At 41.8% G+C, this 8,315-nt stretch overlaps 1 pseudogene; it reads left to right on the forward strand.

Moving 5' to 3' along the window:
- Window positions 1–8,315, forward strand: part of LOC115869201 — a 14,125-nt pseudogene extending 5,810 nt beyond the window's left edge.

Genomic DNA, 8,315 nt, shown 5'->3' on the forward strand with positions numbered 1-8,315 from the left:
TTTTGGAATTCCCTGGGGACTTCGTTGCTTTGTTCACCTTGCTGTTCTGTTGCACACCCTTAGTGTTTCCCCTCAGGGAGGTGGGGTCAGATCAGGCGCAATTCCCATGCTGTGTCTCCAGTGCTGTCCCCCATAGTGCTATGGGTCAGTGAGGGACATCATGTCTCGTAGTTGGGTCGGCCCTGTAGTCCTCTCTGTGTTTTGGCTGCTCTGAGTGGGAATATCATCCTCAGGGCTTGGTGGGCAAAGATGTATTCCACTCTCTCTTCCGCCCCTTTCATTTGCTCCTGTGTGCTCTGATCAGGCATGTTCCTCTCCTTGAGCTATAGCTTCAGTGCTGTCTTCTGCAGGGAGGGGAGACTGTCCACATAGCTGGGATTGGGGCCGGCCCCTCAGACCTTTCTATTGGTTAAAAATGAATTTCTGATGACAATATATCTTCATCAAAAGTAGTAAAGAGTGAAAAATACAAGCCTCATAGTGTGATGAGACAGTTGCAACACATACAATGGCCAAAAGAATAATAAACAATACCTAAAGAATTTCTATACACTGAGAAAAATGTACACCCTAAATAGGAAAATGGGTCAAAAATTGGAACAAGAATTCACAAATTCGAACAGACCTGGGAACCGCTAAGAAATTCAATAAGCTCTTGAATTGAGTCCCACTGCCTTGTTAAAACAAAAAACAGCATTAAAAAAAATAACAGCATTAAACCTGGAATGACTAAAGCAAACTAAAAGACTAATTCCTTTATTTATATTAGGGATCAACCACAAGCTCCCTTTCAGTTAGCATAATTTCAAGAGATAGCATACGATCAAGAGCCAATATTATGAATGGAAATAGTCCAATTTACACTGAAGCAACTGATGAAAACAAGACTTCAGGGATGGACAGTGTATCAATAGAAGTACCTCAATAAACAGATGCAATGCTGGGAGTGCTCATGTATCTATGCTTAGAATTGTGGAAGAGTGTTACCTCAACAACTGATGAGAAGAGATTCATATTTGTGCCCACTCCAAAGATTATCCAAAGTAATTGGAAATTATTGTTTAATATCAGTAATATCACACTCAAGTGAACTAGATCCAGAAGAGGATATGAAATGAGAAAGATTGCAGATCTTAGATGGGTCTTGGTTGAAATCAGAGAATATCAGAAAGATAATTACCTGTATTTTATTTTCTATGCAAAGGCATTCAACTGTGTGGATTGATCATAATGAATTATGGTAACATGTGAGTAATGGGAAGTCCAGAACATTTGATTGTGCTCAGTGTTGAACTTGACAGAGGCAGTTGTTCAGGCAGAAAAAGGGGCTACTGTTGCAACAAACAGCAAGAGAGGTGCACATATCTGACCTCCTCTGGCTTCTTTATTGCCACCAGGCAGGCAGGAGTCAGACATGCCTTCATATACCATCCTTTATGTGGTCTGACATCAATCTCCCCCAGCACTCTACTTCTGTGCTGGGCTTCGTAATTCACTGCAATGACCACACAGAACTGATAGTCAATAGCCAAGATGATCGGGGTTTATTAGGGAATCTAAAGGGTTACTATAAGTCAGTACCAGCAAATAGTAAGGATAGTCACTGGCTCACAGCAACAGCACTCCTCTGCCGGCAAGTCTCCCTCCGGTGGTCTTTAGTCTTTCAGTCATATGGTCCCATTGCCTTTGCCTCCATGGGTGAGAAAGCCAGCATGCCTGTTTCTCTGTCTCACAGTTCCATGGTCTCAGGCCACATTGAGCAGTATCCCATAGTCTTGGCATTGCTCCTCTGAGTGTCTATTCCGCAGTGTCGGGTGCATCTGGTCTCGATATATTCCACCACTTCAGAGAGAGTTCCTGGACGTACTCTTCGAAAAGATCCTATGCTGCTACTGCTGCTGCTTTAAAGATGGCTCAATCTTATAGTCAGGAGGATGGTAACAAAAAGTGGCCAATTCTCTCTTTTAGTGTTACACACACCCTATTTGCATAGTCCCACCTAATTATTTTGTGGGAGCTATAGCAACATGTGTAGAAAAGCAATAGTAAGAAAGTTCACTCCAGCACAACTGTGTGGTAGAAAATTAGGAAAGGTGTGCCTCGGGGCTGTGTTCTTTCCCCACATTTTTCCAGTGTGTATGCTAAGCTAACAATTTGAGAAACTGAACTATTTGAAGAAGGATGTGGCATCCAGCTCGAGGAAGACTCAGGAGCCACTTGCAATATGAGGATGACTCAACTGTGCTGCTGAAAGTGAGACGGGTTTAAAGAACTTACCGACGAAGCACAAAGACCAGAGCTTTCAGTGTGGATTATATTTCAGCATAAATAAAACAAAAATCCTCACTTCTGAACCAATAAGTAGCATCCTGATAGATACTGAACTGGTCAACGATTCAGTTTAGTTTTTCTTGAATCCACAGTCAAAAGCCATGGAAGCTGCAGATTTGGGTTTTTTGGTTGTTGGGGTTTTTTTGTGTGCAGATTTTCTGCAAAAGACCGCTTTAAAGTATCCAGAAGTAAATACACCACTTTGAAGACTAAGATGTACCTGACCCAAGTCATGGTATTTTCAGTTGCATTACATGCATGAGAAAGTTGGACAAAGAATACAGGGGAAAAAGATGAATTGACGTATTGAATTATGGTGTTAGTGCAGAATATTGAATATACCATGGGTAGTAAGGAGTTGAACAAAACTGATTCTTAGAAGCAAGGATGAGGAATGGATTTTGGGCTCCCACTAAATCCAAGTCCAATTTAAAAACAATTAGTTATTACATCATGACCCTGCTCGATACTCGCCCTCAGGAAGGGAACACAGAGGATATGGGAGTGGTGAAGAAATTAGATGGTGTCTGGCTATCAGATAGTGTCTGGAGTCTTAAGTCTTGTCTCCAAACAAGCAGCCATCTAAGAGAGATATCAACTATGTCCACATATAAGAAGCATACCAACTTCAGTCACCAAAGGAATGTAAATCATATAATCAGAAATTGAAGGAGGGAATAATACCAGAGCCTAAATTCTAAGAATCTGGTTTGCAGAAGGTTATGGATGACAGTGGGAGCCCAAGATATATTTGTGGGAACTGCACAGGGAATAAGCCTCAGGTGATTTCCCTCTACCCATAATAGAGAGATGGGAAGAAACTGGTTACTCCACAAACTGCATTGGAGAAATGACTACAGAAGATCAAAATGATAAACCTTCTTTGAACAGTTAAAACCTTGTCAGTTGATCCCTTGGGGCTCTGATACACATTAGGCCTGATCTGGTTTTCAATATTTTCTGTGTGTTTTGTTTGTTCATATTGTGGTTTATCTCTGCTGTGTTATGTCATTGGGGTTCATCCTCTTGAATTTTTGTTATATGTTTTTCTGTGTTTCAGTATATGAAACCCAGGACTGATGAACCTGTAGGACAACAAATAGAAACAAGAGTTTCTGGGGGTACAGTAGTGGTGTGGGGGGCGGGGGCAGTGAAAGGAAGCTGATGTCAAGGAATTCAAGAAGTAAGAGAATGTTTTGAAATTGATTGTGACAACAATTGTACAGTACTGCTTGATGTTATTGAACTATTAAATGATATAACTGTATTAACTCCCAATAAAATGGTTGTGAGAAAAAAGCAAGGAAAGTGTAATAGTTACATAATCTCCTGTCAACTTGAGCGAAGGGGTGGAGTCTAGCCTGTCAATCAGGTCATAGCCAATGAGGCCTCTGTGTGGGTAGAGCTTTCTCCTGAGGATTCTGGGAACCCCTGCCTTCCTCCCTGGAGGCAGGATCCACACTTTCCCTGCAAGACATTCCTGTTGATAAGCCACATGGAACTACACTGATGGAACCAGAGCCCTGGAGCTGGAGGAGCCACGTGAAGATCCATGCCAGCGCTGAGATGCTTCCACTGCCACTGGATCCACAAGACTTTCCACTCACTGGCATGTGATATTCCTGCATTCAGCATCATTGCATGTGCTGAATGAGTCTGAAGAGGAAGTTATAGAATGGTATCAGACATGTGGGCTAATATCAGACTTATGAACTTGATCTGGACTGGGCTTGGATGTTTCCTTAATGTACAGTTGCTCTTTTCTATAAAGTTCTTTCTTATACACATGAGTGTCTATGAATTTGTTTCCCTAGTTAATCTGGACTAACACAGAGGGTGAAACTTTCTCTTTTTTATTTTGGATATGTTATCTATATGGCCTAGCCCCTGGACAAGGGCATTGTGTCTGTTAAAATAGAGGATCTGTGAAAAAGAGAGGAAGACTCCCAGCAAGTTGGATTAATATAATGGCTGCAACAATGGACTCACACATAGGAACAGTTGTCAGAATGGTGCAGGATTGGGCAGTTTTGTTGTAAATAGGGTCTGTATGAGTCAGAACCAATTTAAATGACAACTAACAATAACAACAGCTCCTTTTTAACATACCTGCCCCCAATTTAAGTTTATTCACATTATTTCATGCACTGACTCAATATGTAATGTAGGAACATACTTGTTTATGGGATGAGGATAATAGTTACTTCTGGATTTTTACTTTTAAATAAAAAAATTATAACAGTTTTATTGACACATAAATCGTGTATCATAAAATTTAATGATTTAAATATATTCAAAAGAGTTGTTCAGTCATCACCACAATCAATATTAGAACCTCTTCACCATTTTTGTACTCATTGTTATTAGCTCCCCATTTCACCCCAACCTCTGCTGCTATAGCCTAAGAAACTACTTATCTAGTTACTGTTTCTATAGATTTACCTATCCTGGATTTCACAGAAAGAAAATCATGGAAGGAAAACCCTCCACAACGACAGCAAAATAAAACATAGAAAAACCTCAATCTTAAAGGTAGCAGAAAATAATATAAACCAGAATAAATTAAGAATGGATCAAAAGGGAAAATGAATGATACATGGTCAATGTAAACATAGCTACATGTGCATCAATCCACTTTTCAATGTGCTTCATCTGAGGGTCAGGCTATTCACATCTCTGGACAATGATCCAAGGGAGTTTAACGGAGATTAATCCACATTGAAACTCTGGATTTTAGGCTTTCACTCTCCATTGCCTTCTGTAAACACGGTGCTCAAAATTTAAGCTCTCATATAATTCCCTCCCCTGATCCTTGTATCACACAAGCGGATGTGCTTCATCCTTGTAATTTTATTTAGCTGACATCTCACTTAGATGGCAGCTTGTTTTAAGACTGGCTTTTAAGTCCCTGGATATTCTTTCTGATATCTAGGCATTATCTAATTTTAGCACTCTTATCTTCAGTGAACCCTTTATGAAGGAAAGTGTTGGGCTGGGCCATGTCATAAGAACTAATTGTTGTTAGCTTAGGGCTTACAGTTAAATGGGAGCTCAAAATCCATTTATATATCTAAACTTATGTATACTCCTGTTCCACTTTAGTGGCAGCATGATCAGCTTTTTGAGAGATAATGTAAGTAACCTCCATGAGGTCTTTGGTAATTCTAATAGTTTTATCAAAGTAGCTAATGATATAGAATTTGAAGTACTATTGAGATAAGAGGAAAATTTGTATATAAGAGCAAGTTTTAGACTAAAACATGGGATGTTCACTTATATATGTTAAACTTAGTGACTGAATCCTGTTTAATAAAACAATGAGGGTTAGACACAGGGCACAAAATTTAATGACACTCATTTACTAAGGCTGTATATTATACGTCTGTAGAACTAAGACCTGTCACACCAAGCTAATAAACTATGAGAGTTGCAGATATATGATAGTCTTAAGTTGCCTGTTTTTGAGCACGGTGTTTGAACTAGGTCCAGTGACTTGGGGTGGCAGCCCTCCTCTTCATCTCTCATGAGGGCAATGCACTTGTAGTCTAACGCACCCATGTATCAGCTCCTCTGATCTGCAGCACGTGTGTTTAAGGTAAAGGCCATTCATTTAGTGGGTTTACCAAATCCGATCTCTCAGATATGGCCTATGTAGTGTAGTGTACATTTCAAGAAGTTAAAAATGTAATATCCCAGTAGCCTATCATATGGGACTTGGTGAAAAAAAACTCCGTAAAAACATAGAGGAAGTGCTGAAATCCTGGTGGGGAATGAGCATGATAGTGGGACAGGAGGAGAATCAAGGGAAATAGAGGAAAGAGCTGGGAGGCAAAGGGTATTTATAGAGCTCTAGATAAAGACATGTACATATACAAATATATTATATGAGGATGGGGAAATAGATCTATGAGCCTACATTTATAGGTTTAGTATTAAGGTAGCAGAAGGACATTGGGCCTCCACTCAAGTACTCCCTCAACACAAGAATACTTTCTTCTAGTAAATTGGCATTCTATGATGCTCACCTTCCCGACACAACCGCTGAAGACAAAGCGGGTGAATAAGCAAAAGTGGTGAAGAAAGCTGATGGTGCCCGGCTATCAAAAGATATAGCGTCTGGGGTCTTAAAAGCTTGAAGGTAAACAAGCGGCCATCTAGCTCAGAAGCAACAAAGCCCACATGGAACAACATATCAACCTGTGTGATCACGGGGTGTCGAACGGATCACTGAAGACAAATGGGTGCATAAGCAAATGTGGCGAAGAAAGCTGATGGTGCCCGGCTATCAAAAAGTATAGCGTCTGGGGTCTTAAAGGCTTGAAGGTAATCAAGCGGCCATCAAGCTCAGAAGCAACAAAGCCCACATGGAAGAAGCACACCAGCCTATGCAACCACGAGGTGTCGAAGGGATCAGGTGTAAGGCATCACCAGAACAAAAAATCTTACCATAGTGAATGATGGGGGGAGTGGGGAGTGGAGACCCAAAGCCCATTAATAGGCCACTGGAGATTCCCTTGCAGAGGGGTCTCGGGGAGGAGATGAGCCAGTCACGGTGCGATGTAACAATGATGAGAAATACAACCTTCCTCTAGTTCCTAAAGGTTTCCTCCCCGCTCCCACTACCATGACTCAAATTCTATCTTGCAAGTATGGCTAGACCAGAGGAGGTACACTGGTACAGATAGGAACTGAAAATACAGGGAATCCAGGACGGATGAGCCCTATAGGACCAGTGGTGTGAGTGGCAAAACAGGGAGGGTAAAGGGAGAATGGGTAGGGAAGAGGCAACCGATTACATGGAACTGTGTGTGACCTCCTCCCTGGGGGACAGACAACCGAAAAGTGGATGAAGGGAGACGTCGGACAGGGCAAGATCCTCATTTATAAACTATCAAGGGCTCATGCGGGAGTGGGGAGCGGGGAGGGAGGGGAAAAATGAGGACCTAATGTCGGGGGTTTAAATGGAGAGAAAATGTTTTGAGAAACGATGTACAAATGCGCTTTACACAATTGATGTGTGTATGGATCGGGATAACAGTTGTATGAGCCCCTAATAAAATGTTAAAAAAAATTACTATATCAAAAAAATAAATAGCCAAAAAAAAAACCACGTAGAAAAAAAAATGCATATTGAGCCATATAATATAGGGTGGATTCTACTCTTGAGTGTCCATATAAGCAATGTCTAGCATTTTCCCATGGCGAGCTGCCCTCTGCCCCAGCGCCCACTACTCTGCCCGTCAATGGCAGCGACATCGTCTTCTTACAGTCAGGCATACCGTCCTCTTAATCATGACTCTCCACTGACGTGCACTACTTAAAAAGGTAGGGGTGACCCCTACATTAGGGTGACTGTAGAGTAGTGTCACATGGACTGGGCTATTCAGTCCTCTTTCATTTTCCCCAAATTAGAAATTGTCCCCAGCTGAGGTGAAGTCTTCCCTGGAAAAGTGGTCTTTATGATTGTACTTTTGACTTTTTAAAAGTAATAATTTAGGACCCTGGGCTGCAGCGGCCTGGGCCTGGGCGCTGGATATGGTGGCGGCGGCAGAAGCTGTGACTTGTGGGCCCCGGAGGACGCCTGGATGGGCAGCCACTCTAAGTATTTAGAGATGATGGAATTAGATACAGGAGACGCTACCCAAATTGACATAGCATTCTCGGTTTACCTGGATCTCATGGAGAGTAAGAGTTGGCATGAAGTCAACTGTGTGGGCTTACCAGAACTCCAACTCATCTGCCTTGTTGCTACTGAGATAGAAGGCGAAGGGTCACAGACTATAGTGCCTACACCCATCAGTGCCTCCCTCAGCCACAAGAGGACAAGGGAGGTCTTAAAGGCATCTTGAAAATTGCAAAGTGACCCGGATTTGCTGATGTCATTTACTTTGGCCATAGTGGAGTCTGATTCCACAATAGTCTACTCCAAGCTCACTGATGGCTTTATGCTGCCAGACCCTCAGGATATTTCACTTAGAAGATGA

The sequence above is a fragment of the Echinops telfairi genome, unplaced genomic scaffold (genome assembly GCF_000313985.2).
Source record: "Echinops telfairi isolate 266 unplaced genomic scaffold, ASM31398v2 ScPeMD7_23;HRSCAF=83, whole genome shotgun sequence".
Lineage (NCBI taxonomy): Eukaryota > Metazoa > Chordata > Mammalia > Afrosoricida > Tenrecidae > Echinops > Echinops telfairi.